This window comes from Canis lupus, chromosome 4 (genome assembly GCF_011100685.1).
Source record: "Canis lupus familiaris isolate Mischka breed German Shepherd chromosome 4, alternate assembly UU_Cfam_GSD_1.0, whole genome shotgun sequence".
Taxonomy (NCBI): Eukaryota; Metazoa; Chordata; class Mammalia; order Carnivora; family Canidae; genus Canis; species Canis lupus.
In genome coordinates this window covers 58,763,574-58,779,846 of record NC_049225.1, presented here as the reverse complement: position 1 = coordinate 58,779,846, position 16,273 = coordinate 58,763,574, and the positions used below count along the sequence as shown (strand labels likewise).

Here is a 16,273-nt window from a genome sequence, read left to right as displayed (position 1 = left end):
GTTGTCTTCTACAAAAGGCTACTCTCACAAACTGATTCAGCTCCAAGACTGCTCTCCACCATCCCAGAAGGCAGAAAGAATTCAGAACGTGACTATTTGTACTTCATGGCATTTCTGAAATTGATTTGGACAGTGTGTGAACAAATAGAGAATTCGGTGGAGAGATGGAGACTATAAAAATAGTAAAAAAAAAAAATACTATGAAGAATGTTTGATAGGATATGAAGAACTCTTTTGATAGGAATAGCAGTAGACTCAAGAGATCCAAGGAAAGAATCTGTGAACTTGAAGATAGCTCAATGAAAATTACCCACATTGAAATATAAAAATTTTAAAAAGAGTGAAAAAAGTTGGAACATCAGAAGAGCTATAAGACAATATAAAACAGTCTAACATAACAGTAATTGGAATCCCAGAGGGAGAAGAAAATGTGGCACAAGAAATATTTGAAGAAATAATGGCCAAGACTTTTCTTTTTTTTTAAATTTATTTATTTATTCAGAGAGATCGAGAGAGAGGCAGAGACACAGGCAGAGAGAGAAGCAGGCTCCCTGCAGGGAGCCCGATGTGGGACTCCACCCCAGGGTCTCCAGGATCACACCCCGGGCTGCAGGCGGCGCTAAACCACTGCGCCACCAGGGCTGCCCTGGCCCAGACTTTTCATAAAATAATTAAATACATAAAACTACAGATCAAGAAGTTCAGAGAAAATCATCAAAACAGAATAGGATAAGCACCACTCCCCCCTCCCACACACACACATATAAACACTCTCACTCACCTAGACACATCATATTCAAACTAATAAAAACCAAAAATAAAGAGAAAATCTGTAAGCAGCCAGGGGAAAAAAGACATGTATATACCAAGGAAGAAATATAAGAAATGCAGCATTCTCCGTCAGAAATCATATAAACCAGAAGACAATGAATGACATCTTGAAAGTGCTAATACGTAAACACTCTCAACCCAGAGAAAATATTTTTCAAAAATGAAGGAGAAGTAAAGACTTATTTTAGACAAGCAAAAACTGAGATAATTCATTACCAGCGGATCGGTGCTATAAGTGTTAATGGAAATTCTTCAGGAAGAAGGAATGTGGTGACAGGCAATTATGGATCTACAAAAAGAAATAAGGATATTTGGAAATAGTTAATGAAAGGTAAATATAAAAGATATTTTTTCCTTTTTAAAAAAAGTTTTCTTTATTCATGAGAGACACAGAAACAGGCAGAGGGAGAAGCAGGCTCCTGACTGGGAGCCCGATGTGGGACTCAATCCTGGATCCCGAGATCACACCCTGAGCTAAAGGCAGAAGCTTAACTGCTGAGCCACCCAGGCATCCCATTTTTCCCCTTATTTTTAAAGGGACTGGATTATCTAAAGCAGGAATCAGCAAACTGGTCTGTGGGCTATTTTCATGAGAAAAGTTTCATTGGAACACAGTTGTGCCCATTAGTTTATGTAATGTCTGTGGTGGCTCTGAGCTACAATGGCAGAGTTAAATAGTTGTAGTACAGGCTATGTGGGCTGAAACCTAAAATATTTACCACCAGGCCTTTTAAGAAAAAGTCTGGCTATGGCTATCCCAGGTTTAATGCAAAAATAGTAGCAATATATTATGGGTTTATAATATATATATAAAAACAAATATACGACAAAAACAGGACAAAAATGGGAGGAAAGACTTGATGGTACACTGTTATAACATTCTTTCACTACACACAAATGGTATAATATTATTTGAAAATACCCTGTGATTAGTTAAAGATGTGTACTATAAAACCTAGGGCAACTCCTAAAAAAGTTGAAAGAGGTAAACATAAGATGGAATTCTTAAAAAATATACAATCCAAAAGCAAGCTGAATGAAAGCAAACAAAGAGTAGATGGAATAGAAAATGATTAGCAAGATGGCAGGATGGATTTTAACCCAACCATATCAATAGTTAAATATAAATGGTCTATACACACCAATTGCAAGAGATAGCCAAATTGAATGTACAAGAAAGAACCAACTAATTGCTGTCTATAAGAAACCTACTTAAACTATAAAGACATAAATTTGTTATAATTAAGGGGAAAATGTGTTCTATGCAAACACTAATTTAAAGAAACCTGGAGTGGCTGTGTTAATATTAGACAAAATAGATTTTGGACAAGGAATATTGTCAGAGATAGAAAGAGACATTATATAGTGATGAAAGGGTCAATGCATCAAGACAAATCTAAATGATGTAAATGTGCACATATCTAACAATGTAGCTTCTACAATATGAAGCCAAAACTGATGGATTTGAAAGAACAGACAAATCCATAAAAGTACTTGGAGTCTTCAATACTCCTCTCCCAGTCATTAACAGAATAAGCAGGTGGAAAATCAGTAAGGATATTTAAGACCTGAACAACACCATCAATCAAGTTGACCTACTTAATATTTATAGAATGTTCCACTTAACACCAGCAGAATACACATTCTTTTCAAGTGCACATGGAGCACAGACCAAGATGAACTATATTCTCGGCCATAAAACAAATCCACATGTTGGAATCACACAGAATGTTCTCTGACAAAAATGGAATTAAATTAGAAATCAATAATGGAAAGTTATCAAAAATATCCCAGATATTTGGAAATTGAACAACACACTGCTAAAAAACCCACGCATCAAAGAAAAAGTTGTAAAGATAACTAGAACCTTATTTTTGCATTGACCTGCCATCCTTCTCTCACTACATAGGGGTCTGGGTGGCACTTCAGTCTGAATGCCCCCAACCTCTTTTGTCCAATGCATGGCATGTGTGATTGAACTCTGTCTTGCATCTTGATGCAAGACATAGAATTTGCATCTTGAGCAGAGAGCATGAGGATGGAAATGAATTGGAGGAAATTCATCCCAGAGGCATTCTCTTGATTCCTCTGACTTTAATCTCAGGCTTTCCCTGGTTTCTCATTTTCAAGGTTTGTGGCTTTTGCTTTTCCTTTGTCTCTGTGAGCTACCTCCAAATCTCTTTGTGTTAGCTTCAGTAGTCTTGCGTTGTATTCTGTTTCTTACCACAACAGCTTCCCTTAGGTTTGGCTTACTTCCACAAACATGAACTCTGCCTGAAATTTTGTTCTGCCCTGAGGTGGCTCTGGTAGCCTGACTTCTGGACACTGCTGGGGTATCATGGAGGGACAGGAGAAGCAAGGCTCCCTGCTTTTTTACTCACATGTTCTGTAGACAGACCACAGCAGGAAGGGTGCCCAGGTCTACATGAAGGCCCGGTGCTTCAGTGGAGGGCATGATGATTTCCACAGGGACACAGAGCTGCAGGGGTCTGAGTCAGATACTACCCAAGGACAGGAGCTTGACAGACTCATACAATGTGTGGAAGGCAAAGGGGATCATCAAAGATCTATCTGTAGATACCAGCAGCATACCTCTGGAGAACCTGCTGAGGCAGGGAAACCAGTTAGCCAGAGTAAGGGGGCAGAAATGGGGAATTGTCAAAACTGCCCTGAATAATCCCTTAAACACCCTAAAATATAGCAATGTGTTAAGAGGTCATATAGTACAAAAAGTCATACACGTATATCTAGGCACAAAAGTCCTACTCAAGAAAGAGTGTGAAGAACTTTAGTCTCTGAAGAGCATGAAGGGATCAAGACCTACAGAGAAGGTGGTGGATTCACATTTCTCACCTCCTTCAGGAACATCTATCTGATGAGTGGGGATGATGAGTGAAACTGCCAGCACTTTAAAAATAGCACACTCTCCCTCTTTCATAATCAAATTTGCATGAGGTCACAGTGTATGATATGTATGTTCCAAAAAGTAGGTTGAGTTGTAGGAGCTCTAAATCCTAACTCATCTTCTATCATTAACTATCTAGGTCACTTTAATTCCCTGAACTTCACTGGCCCTATCTATAAAATGGGGATATACTTTGTATTTGCTAAAAGGCAGGAGCTGGATCTGATGGTCCCTGATCATAAAATGTTAAACACACGGGACTCAAGAATAGAAAAGAAAACACAGTACTTTTAGTGGACATAAGACAGAAAAGAGATGAGTGATTATGTTACTATAATGCTCAAAAAGACCTTAATGGTATCTCATCGCTGATAAGAAAGAGTGTCGGTGTCCAACGAAAGATGAATGGATAAAGAAGATGTGGTTTATGTATACAATGGAATATTACTCAGCTATTAGAAATGACAAATACCCACCATTTGCTTCAACGTGGATGGAACTGGAGGGTATTATGCTGAGTGAAGTCAGTCGGAGAAGGACAAACATTATATGTTCTCATTCATTTGGGGAATATAAATAATAGTGAAAGGGAAAATAAGGGAAGGGAGAAGAAATGTGTGGGAAATATCAGAAAGGGAGACAGAACGTAAAGACTGCTAACTCTGGGAAACGAACTAGGGGTGGTAGAAGGGGAGGAGGGCGGGGGGTGGGAGTGAATGGGTGACGGGCACTGGGTGTTATTCTGTATGTTAGTAAATTGAACACCAATAAAAAAATAAATTAAAAAAAAAAAAGAAAGAGTGTCAAACCCGAGCTTGAGATTAAATGCCCATCATATTTCAAGTGCAATTTCCCACCGACTCATCTCAAACAGTCCCTGCCTCTGCCCCACCCCACATGCTCAACACTGCAACTATACCAGACAATGAGAGCCATCCCCTGAGAGTGAGACATACCCTCAGCATCACTGCTTCTGCACACACGCTGTTCCTTCCACCAAGAATGCCCTTTCCTCCAATCATCACCTGTCACATTCCTGTTCATCATTCAAGTCTCAGAGACTGCTGTGAAGCCTCTCTGTTCACTGGTCAAGATTAACTGTCCTTCTCAGTGCTTATAACACTTGGTTCTCATTCAGGTTCCAGAGCCTCTCACACGGAATATACATTGGTTATGCACATATCAGCCTTTCCATAAGGCTAGAGAATGTGGCCAAATTGTGTCAGGACTCCTTGACCTGGTACTGTTATCTCCCTTGGCGGATGGGGCTATGTTAAGGACAAATGAGATCATGCCTGTAAACCACTTGGGAAATGCTCAGTAAGTACTTGTATTCTTTCTTTTCCATTATATTAACGATGAGTGTGAATTACTCATTCAAAATGAAATCCAACTGATCACAGTACATGTTTCTAAATTTTTATTATTTATACATGAGATTAAGCATGTGAATTTCTTGTTTTGTTTTGTTTTGTTTTGTTTTGAGAGAGAGTATGAGCAGGGTAGGGGGCAGAGGGAGAGAGAGAGAATTTTAAGCAGACTCCCTGCTCAGCAAGGAGCCCAACAGAATAGGAGGGAAGGGGGGAGCTCTATCTCATGACCCTGAGATCATGACCTGAGCTGAAATCAATAGTCCGACCCTTAACCTACTGAGCCACCCAGGCACCCCTTAATTTCAGTTCTTTTTCTGCCAAACTTACAGTAGTCAAAAATCAGTTAGAGGCCATGCACAAGGAAAACAATATATCTTGGTTTAGATTTTTTTTTTAAAGGGAATCACATGTATGGAACTATATTTTCAGGGGAAGATAATGATAATGAAAATTTATTGAGTCACTTCTTTGTGATCTTTGTGATTATCACCATGCTAAGCTCTTTATCTAATTCACATAGAATATTCCTGAGGATGTTAATGTAAGGGTGTAAAGCAGGGAGCAGAATCCAAAAGGGGTCTACATACCTGAGAATCCGAGCACTTCCGGGAAGTCAAGGTGGTGAGCAAAAGAGAAAAGAAGCTGTTAACCACCTTCTAGTGATATCCCATTTACCACCTTCGCAATGATTACCTTCTCTGGCTTACTAAGAAGTTGGAAGGATGTCTATCACATAATCTGTGGTCCTCAGATTTGACTGCAATTATGGTCCGTGTTCATGGGCCTCGAATGGATTAACTGAGCAGCCAGCTGCTGATGGGGATCAGTTAGCACTTGGTCCCCACTCTGAGTCGGCTAGGTTCAGGGAGCAGATCTGCTCCAGCAAGGCTCAGAATCCAGGCCAACCAATAGGCACATTTCATCTACTGGCCATAGGATTGGCTCAGAATGGACATGTGGCCCCTGCTTCAGGGATCAGAATTCATTCTAAGGATTTTATGGACCTTTCAGAAAAGAGAAGTTCTTTTTATGAGAGACTGATGGGAGAATGGCCTGTCACTGAGAGGCTGCCAGCAGTGATCTGCTACTGTATACTGTATTTGTGAAGAGTCTACTTGATAAAGTCCATGCAGAGGAAAACAAGCAGAGATAAAGACAGAGTCCTGCTGATACCACTTAAACAGCTGGATCCAGCTGTGCCTGAAGTTATACATATGAGTGGACTTCTCTTTTCTTTTTTAAAAATTTAGGCCAGACTGGATTGGCTTTCACTTGCTTGTAAATGAAAGAGATCTGGTAATACCTCAGTCAAAGCTGGGAGGGCACTTAAAAAGCATTTGTCTAATCCCCGTGTTGGGTAGATAGGGAAACTTAAGTCATAGAAGAAAAAAATATCCTGCCCAGAACATAGGCAAATTAATGGCCATGCTAGACAAGAGTCCAGATCTCTTGATTCACCCAGTCCACCTCTCTCTATGGTGCAGTTTCCTGGCATCTCTTCTCCACACTGAAGACCTGATCCATGTTCATGCTCTTGCTACTCCCCACTGATGAGGGGAAGCTAGGCCAGCCCCACCCTGCACATCATCCTTTTGTCTCTGAAGCCTGAACTCACCCACCAGCAGTTAGAGAGGTTGAAGGTGATGCTTGCCTGAGTGATGGCCTTAAACCTGAGATAGCCCAAGGTCCCTAGGCTAGGATGGTGATCTCGAACATCCCTCCACATAGGGTGAGTGGAAACTGAGAATGGTTCTGCATCTTGTTTTTCAGAGGCAAAACCTGTGGACAGGAGGCCATAATCACACAGTGGTCCCCATCTATGTAGAGACCTCATTTAACCACTATTTATTATTCTAAATTCCTTCATCTCTACTATCATAAAGCTTGAGAGAGAAAAAGAAACTCCAAGACATGGCACCACTAAGTATAAGGAACTACTGAACTATGACAGTATTAGTTATTGAAAAAACCTTAAACGTCTTCTAGTTCATCTATCCCTATGTGAATGTCCTCTTCCATGCCCAGGAAAGGCTCTACCTCTGAGCAGCTTTGTGGACCAAGGATGATGATGATTGCTGTTACAGAAAATCTTAGAGTGTACCAGCTGGTTGTCTGCACAGCTGCACAACTTTGCAGGAGTTGTGCTTTGGCATGCATCCCACCAGGGGGAGCACCATCCCTAATTTCAGATCTGGAAGGTGACCTTCCAGCAACAACCCGTGTATGGCCTGCAGGATAATTTTGGATTCCTTTTGCTTGGAGACTACAGGGGAGACTACCTTACACACCATAATATGCAACAGCTCCTTACTGAAGGATGGAAAAAAGAATATAGATTGTACTGAAGAAATGTGTCCTAATTTATAGTGTTAGTCTCTAGAAAAATCTGTAGAATGCTTTATTCCAGCTCCAACGTCTATGATCTGTGATTCTGTGTCTCAGAGTAGTAACATGGGGGCATCAGCTCTGGATAACAGTTCAGGAAGCCTTACTCATGTATGCACGTGTGTGTACGTGTGTGTGTGTGTGTGTGTGTATAGGGAGAGAGGGAACTGTGGAGGAGTTGGCGGCAGGGAGACCCAGTAACACTTCAGTCAAAACAGAACTAACAGATAAACTGTTTAAAAAGAAGAGGAAGATTAGAAGAAGAATCTAAGCAGAGAAAAGCATTGATCTAGAAGCTGGAAGGTGAGGGCTTAAGCCTTGGCTTTGGAATTTCAGAGCCTTATGTGCTTAGGCAAGGCTCGTTGCTTCTAGTCCCTGGTTTTATTATCTTTGTATGGATGTGAGCACCACTTCAGGTTGGGGATAAAATTCTGATCTATTTATTTGGAAGTATTTCAGACTTACAGAAAAGTTGCAAGAATATACCCTTATGCCTTACCCATATATCCTTCACCGGGTTCCCCAAAATTAAGCACATTTACTTTATTGCCATCTTCTCTGTACATGTGAGTGTGTGATATATATATATATATATATATGTATATATATATATATTCCCACACATAGATATATGTATACATACGTGTGTGTGTATAATTTTTTTCTGAGGTATGTGAGGTACTGATTTGTATTAAATATTGTGTTCCTCTTGTGATTTCATTGAAAGGGCTCTCAGGATAAAAAATTTATTTGAAAACCATTGCTAAATTCGCTTGTAGTGCTGGCTTTTTTAGTAATTTTTCTCATGCTGCATTAAAATCTCTCTAGCATCCAAAAGTGCAGATGAAGAACATAGCAAAGTAAATAGTAAATTTTTAATATGAAGACCATGTGTTTAAGTAGGTTAACTTGCTGTCGGGGTTGTCATAAAGAGGTTTACAGTTCTATTTTACAGCTAGGTAAAACAAGACTCATGAAAAGAGAAGATTTGCCCAACATCCCAAGGCTTTCTGTCAGATATTTTTCTCTAGGGTGTTAGTCTTCTCTCACCCACACTTGGTGAAGGACCGTCAAAACAAAATAATAATGATGGTGACTTATTTTGTGCCAACAACGTGCTATTTTACCTACATTATCTAACTAAGGCCTTACAACATCCTTGTTTTGTTAGTATTATAAAACCACTTTACAAATGAGGAAACTGAGGCTCCTAGAGGTATTAGATAGCTTGCCCAGGATCATACAGCTTGAAAAGACGAAGCCAGTCTCAAACCCGTATCTTTCGGCTCCATAGCCAGTGCCCTTCACCTAGACTACTCTGCTTCCTCACCCTCATCTGGGGAGGGAATGGGATCCTCACTCCATCGCCAACTTAACCACCCCAATACCTTTGAAAGCAGGGGTGGCTGTCCTGAAGAACAAAGGGCAGGTCTTCAGGTTTGCCACTAGGGGTCTAGGATTTCCTAACAGAGAAACCTGGGAGGGCAGAGGAAAATGATCATGGTTATGATCAAATTGGCCTTGAGAAAACACATTGGAAATCCAGCATATGGAGAGCCAGCCAGCCAGCAGAGTTTTACAATGTTCAACCTTCTGCTGACCACTGCCCGTGGTGGACGGGCTTTGTTTATTTAAGGAGAGAAAAGCCATAGGAAAGTCAGGACAGAACTGAGAGCAAGAGGGGCTGAGTTCTAGGGCAGAAATCACCAGGCAAGTGTTTGGACCTCGATTTCTCCACATGTAGGTGTGCTGGGGACTTGGATGGAGTAGGGATAGAAGTTGGCCTTTTGGTCTCAGCCACTCTCTAGAACTGAAGACCTGAACTCAGTGAGAAAATAAGGGAGTTTGAAGGCCACAGATGCCAAGCCCTCTGATCTGATGCCTTAATTTTACAGACGGTAAGCCTGAGGCTCCAAGAAGTGATCCTATTAAGAAGATTCCTCTCTAATACAGATGTGAGCAGCTAATATTTCTTAGGTCTTTATGAGGGGTCAGGCATGTACTGAATTCTTTAAATGGACTGTTTAATTATCACCATGGCCCTACAGAGTAAGATTATCTTCATTTTAAGGATTAGAAAATCCAGGCTCAGGGCTTTTTTAGCTTTGGTTTCTCCTTCCCCAAAATAGGGAAGTTGAACTAAAACAGCATATCTGAACTTCAGTCATTTATTATACATGTGCTCTACTTATATATTTTTTTCAACAAGTCAATATTTCAAAACAATATTTGTTTTTAAAAGATTATAATGTGGGGATCCCTAGGTGGCGCAGCGGTTTAGCGCCTGCCTTTGGCCCAGGGCGTGATCCTGGAGACCCGGGATCGAATCCCACATCGGGCTCCCAGTGCATGGAGCCTGCTTCTCCCTCTGCCTGTGTCTCTGCTTCTCTCTCTCTCTCTCTCTGTGTGTGACTATCATAAATAAATAAAAAAATTTTTTAAAAATAAATAAAATTTAAAAAAAATAAAAAAATAAAAGATTATAATGTAAGTCTAAATTGCCATAGGTAGAAGAGAATGAATTAATACAAATACGTAATTAAGAAAATGAACAAGTATTACCTAACTATCTCCCCCCTAAACTCATTACATACACCACCAGAGGTATGGAAACATACTTTGATAAACCAATGAATTAAATGATTTCCAGGTCCAGTCCAAATCTCTGACTCTGTAAAAACACAGAATCCTGGAGTCTGGTGAGGCCTGACAGCTTAAGAACAATGCTCTTCAAGAGACACCAGCCATGAAAAGGAACACCTTAAAAATCCACTTGTAAACAAGATGATCGCTAGGTTGTTTGCAGCAAACTTGTCTCCAGAAGCCTCTGAGGGTATTTTATTCTTTCTGGGAACAGAGAGATCTTCCAGCCAGGGTGACCTGAAAGGGTGAGTAGGGGCTTCCACTGTTGCTCAGGCTTGGGGAGGGGGAGATGGTCCACTGGAGGTAGAGACCATCTGGAGTTCATGTGCAGTATCCTTTCCTTATCCTGCTTTGGCTGCTGAAAAGCAGAACCAGTGGCAGCTATCTGAGCTCAGTCCTGATTGGAATTAGACAGGCTTTGAGTCCATAACTGAGTCCAGTCTTGGACACCATAACGTATATGTATATAAAGTGCTTTAGAGCTTTGTGATGCAGAATGTGGTCAGAGGACTGGCAGCATTGGCCTCGCCCGGGAGCTTGTTAGGAATGCAGACTCTCAGGCCCTACTCAGATCTCCTGAATCAGAACCTGCAGTGTGACAAGGTCCCCATGTGGTTTGTATGCACCCTGGAGTTTGCGCTGCCCTGCTCTGAGATGCTGCTGATGCTTCCGGTCCCAAGACAATGCTTGGGCATAGTAATGCTTTAGAACAGTCACTCCAATGCTTGGCCCATCATCAAAACCAGCTGGGGAAGTAAAAAAACCAACACCCCCCCCCCCCAAAACAGAAAAAGATTCTAATCCCAAAGATTCAGATCCAGTACAACTAAAGCAGGGCTTGGGGATCTGTTATTAAATAAGATCTCAAGGTGATTCTGCTGCCTAGCCAGGTTTGGGGGAGGTAATGGCTTATGTTTAGTGGTACTTACTAACTTACTAAGTTCCAGATAGGGGCCCAAGCTCTTCATGTCTATTAATCTGTTTGAACCTCAGAACAGCCTTAGGAGATGGGTACTGGTATCAGTCCCATTTCCCAGATGAGAAAACTGAGGCCTAAAAAAGTGAGATAACTTGTCAAAGTTGAAATGGGAGAGCTATAAATAGAATTCAGGTCACCTGGCTCTAGAGCAGAGATGTTCAACCTCAGTGCTACTGACTGAGGCTGTCCTGAGAACTGCTGGATGTTACACAGCATCTCTGGCTTCTACCTACTAACTGCCAGTGGAGAGAACCCTCTTAGTTGTGACATCCAAAAATGTCTCCATGAATTGCCAAATGTCCCCTGGGGGGCAAATTACCCCTGCTTAAGAACCACTGCTCTAGAGTGGATACCTGAACCCGCTAAACTTGCTCTGCTGCCTGAGAATTACTGAGTTTTCACAAAGTAGTTTAAACCACAACAGCCTAACAAGATAAAAATTGTTAGCTTGATTTTAAAGCATGACTTATTCAAGATCACATGGTTTGTGAGTTGCAAAGCTAGGACTCAAATCCACATTTCAGGCCTTTTTTGATTGACCTTACACCTGTTGGATGTCTAGGGGGGAAGGTTTTGTGCCTTGTGGATGAGCAAAGTTGAAGGCTAGGGATGGACTATGCCCAATCTTTATTCATTTATTTTTTCTTTCGTCAAGGCTTATTAAGGATATCTATGGGATTATCTACTCAGCAACTCTCCTTCAACATTCCTTTTTTTTTTTTTAAGATTTTATTTATTAATTAATGAGAGACACAGAGAGAGGCAGAGACACAGGCAGAGGCAGAAGCGCTCCACGCAGGGAGCCTGACACAGGACTCAACCCTGGGTCCCCAGGATCACGTCCCGGGCTGAAGGTGGCGCTAAACCACTGAGCCACTGGGCCTGCCCTCCTTCAACATTCTAAAGTGGCCTGACCCCTTTCTATCAGTTATAGTTTCTATGAGTGCTTCCCCCACTACAGTTAATTGGTTCAGGGATGGCACCTGACCCAAGCTGAACCAGTGAATTCCTTCCCTGGATTTTTGGGACCAGCTAGAATTCAGATTTGTGTTCTTCTAGTGCCAAAAAATGGTAAAATCTAAAACTTAAGATCTAGGGGCAGGGTTGGTTCACATCAAGAGAAAGAAAGCCAATACACAGAGCCAACCTGAGCAGAGACATCAGAAGCCCTAATGTGGCCTGACTCCTGGGTTTTTGCTACCCCTGAAGCCTGACTGACTTAGGATCCTTCTTGGGGCTTGGCTGTTCCAGGAAAGTTCCCTGAAGGATCTTTGTCCTACATTCTCCTTTCCCCAGTTACATTTAATTGAGTTGAGTAAGAGACCTTATTACAGTTTGTCTCTGATAACAAAAGGTATACAGTAGGTATACTTGTTGAGTGGCCCGGGGAAACTCTTCTTGATATCAGTAATCTCCTAAAATTTCACAACCTGTACAAAGATGCGATAACAAGTTCCTATTATTTTGAATGGAAAAAATTATGTCACATGACACATCAATGCCAAACACATAACCAATTTTGGAAACATAAGTAAAATTCAGTTAAATGTCTATAGGTAAGCAATAAACTATGTTTGGCTATAAATGCTTACAATGTGATATTCAGGACAAATTGATGTGGCAAAAAGTTGCTTTATCTACAGTAACATCTTCCACATCCTTTTTGTGGACCTTTGTTCTGCCTTTCAAGCTATGTGGGATTCCCACGCTTGATTGCATCTGTAATATAAAACAATTTAAGAAATGCCTTGAGGCTTTTGTCACTGATTGTTTGGTTAAATCTGTTATATTGACTTTGGGGACATATATGTAAATGTTATCTATGTAAACAAAGTACAGAAAAGTTGGAGTGGCAGAGATGCATTCATTCTATGCAGTCTGGGCATTAAAAAAAAATAGACGTTCCCTTAAGAAAACAGTGGAAAAAATATTGAGATGATCCTGTACACGTCAAATAGTGCAAACAAAAAAGCACATCTCAACCTTAAATTTCTTCTGCAGAGAACATCATTAACAGTCTGGAAGGTGTGTTTCCAGATTTTGGTTCCACACACACCTATGTGTGTAAATGCATGTGCTCGTGCCCACACACCCACGCGCACATCTACCAAGGGGATGGCCTGGGGTGGGGAACCTGCCTGGAAGAGGTGCTGGAAGATGAGGACAAGGATTCCAAGCATGAGAATGTTGGCCAGCGTGGAGAAGGTCTGTAGGCCAGGGAGGCTCCGGATGAACACCAGCAGCGCCAGAAGAAGGGAGTGCCCACACTGCGCTTATGTGGATGTCCCCAGTGGGCCTGGGCCGTGGACGTGGGAGACACGAGCGAGCGCTGGGCCCAGCAGTCGCTTGTGGTCCCATTGGCTGTTTAATAACCTACAGATAAGAAAGGATGATGAGAATTTCAGCTAGACCTACCAGTCCCTTTCCCCATGCCCCTCCTCCACCCCGGCCTTTCTGGCCAATCTTTGGCCCTAGGAAGCTCCAAGCCACTGGAAGTATCCTTTGTGGAACATTTCCCTTCTCTCTCAACCTTCTCTTCGTAGTGACTGCCCAGCCTTCAGACAAAATGCTCCCCAAACTAAATCAGGCCTCTCAACTAGATCAGAGCACCTCGCCCATTTCCTCAATAGGGTTCATCAGAGGCTGTGATTTTAACTGGCTTATTATGGCTAAATGTTGATCTTCTCCACCGGAATATAGGTATCCAGTTTGCTCATGGTCGATAGTCAATACCCATTTGTTGAATGGATGAATGAATTGAGAGCATTTAATGAAATTCTGAACAGAGAGGTGGCCTGGATACTCCATTTTTTCAAAATAAAGGTACTGTTTTAGGATGATAGAAAATATTTGTGGTTAAAAATTTAGAAAACAAAGAAACAAAGCAAAATTATCTCTAGAGATTTTGTCTTATTTATAATAGCAATAGCATAAGCTAAAATAGATGTAACCCAAATGTCTGTCAATAAGGACTTGGTAAATAAATCACCTATGATGAATTTAGGATATATCATTAAGCAAGAAAAAAAAAGGGAATAGCAGATCAATATCATAGTTTGAAAAGAATGATTACTACATAGGATATTTGAATATTCATGAAAAAACTTGAAAAATGATTCACATAACTTTAAGTGGCATGTTTTTGCAAAAGAGAGATTTGTAGAGAGCTTTAATTCTATAATGTTTATATTGTTTGATTTTGTTTAAGAAAGAGCTGTGTTGGCTTTGTGTTGTGAAGGGATAAAATCAACCATAATGATTTAAAAATGAAGATAAAAGATACATCTGTAGGTTCATCTCAAAGAGATAAATGCTATTATTATTTTAGAGTAGATCCTATATATCTATATATAATTAGATATTTGTATATATACACATGCAGACATAGGTATTTACAAAAAGTGAGACCTAAATGCACACAGTACCTTGTAGCCTGCCTTTTTATGGCAGGCTACACCACTTGAGTTTGTTTCAGCATTAGGGCTTAAAGAACTGTGTGCTGAAAATACATACCCAACAAGTATTTATGAGCAGATACTTTGTTTTAATAGTTCCAGAGGAACTATTCTTATCTCAGTGAGCTCGCAAGCTAGTTGCAAAGAAGAGATGTGGACCCATAACTATATTTAAGAGAAGCTATATATGTATATAGAGACATATACATGTATATATAGACATATACACATATCTAATGCATATATACATATATAGCATTTGTTTATATATATGCATACACTAATTTCAACTATACATATATATATATATATGTATAGAGAAAAAATAAGGTAGCAATTCTGCTGTGTGGATGAGGAGGATAGGTGTGAGTTAGATACTTGGAGATGAGTGGAGGAGGAAGGACCTTGCATGTAGGAAGAATAGCATAAGTAAAGGCTCAGGGGTGGAAAAAGACAGGATATATTTGGGAACAGTAGATAGCACAGTTGTGTTGGAGCATAAGACACATACAGAAGAGAAGTGGAAGATCAGGCTGGAGGGTAGTTGAGTGCCAGGTCACGCAGAGTCTCATGAGCCAGATTAAGGTGTTCAGAGTAATATCCTCTCCAACAGGAAGACCTTGAATATTTTCAAGGTGTGCTTGGTTTTATCTGTCGCTGCTCTGAGGTAGAGACCTGGAAGTTCCAAAGCAAAGGCTGAATTGTTTAAGCTTTCACTAACTCGGTTGATTTAGAGAAAGCTGCTCAAAGCTTAAGCTGGGATATCTCTTGCCATCTGTGTTTCTGCTCCAGGGCTCTGCTTGCTTACAGTTATCTGCCAGAAACATAAGGAACGCATAGAAGCCCAGGTGATCTACAACCAGGAAGAAGAACACGATGTACCCTGGTGTTGGGAGGAGATTATTTGTTATAAAAAGAAGGAAGGCAGAGAGAATATGGGGCCACCTAATGTGCTGTCTTATCAACCCCTGCCTCACCTCCCCTACGTGGGTGCCCTTGCTACCTACAGCCACGGCGAGGAAGCCTTGCAGCAGCCTCAAACCTCCTCCAGCTCCAGAAGGGACAGGAATGACCCTGGCAGGCTCATTACACCTGTGTTCAGGTACGTTTTCAGGCAGAACCTTTGTGTCTATGGAACTATGGAGCCAAGAGGACCTGCCTTGGTCTCCTTATCCCATTACCTGCTGTCCAGTCTCATGGGCTTGGAGAAGGAAGGTTTTGTCCTCCTGCAAATTCCTGCTGACTTGACTTGGATCCTGAACCCTTACTCAGTATGGGCCATCCCATCCCCCATAGAATGAATCTGCTTCCACTCTTGTCCCTCCAATCTATGCCCCACACAGCAGCTCAAGGTCTTTTTTTAAAATTTATGTATTTATTTTTTTAATAATAAATTTATTTTTTATTGGTGTTCAATTTGCCAACATACTGAATAACACCCAGTGCTCATCCTGTCAAGTGCCCCCCTCAGTGCCTGTCACCCATTCACCCCCACCCCCCACCCTCTTCCCCTTCCACCACCCCTAGTTCATTTCCCAGAGTTAGGAGTCTTTATGTTCTGTCTCCCTTTCTGATATTTCCTACCCATTTCTTCTCTACTTAAAGAAAGAGCTTCTCTCTGCTCTTGAAATAACATTCTAACACATGATTGGCTCCTGCCTGCCTTTCCATTCTTTCCTTCTATATCTCTTCCTCCTCAGAA

The 16,273-nt window shown here is 41.1% G+C and overlaps 1 long non-coding RNA gene across 1 annotated transcript; it reads left to right on the top strand.

The window, feature by feature from the left end:
* The first annotated feature begins 577 nt into the window (after nucleotides 1-577).
* Nucleotides 578-15,918, top strand: LOC119871527. Its single transcript, XR_005358399.1, has 5 exons — nucleotides 578-1,162; nucleotides 4,875-5,056; nucleotides 10,145-10,382; nucleotides 13,817-13,939; nucleotides 15,364-15,918. It is a non-coding gene; the product is annotated as an uncharacterized LOC119871527 (long non-coding RNA).
* The last annotated feature ends 355 nt before the right edge of the window (nucleotides 15,919-16,273 follow it).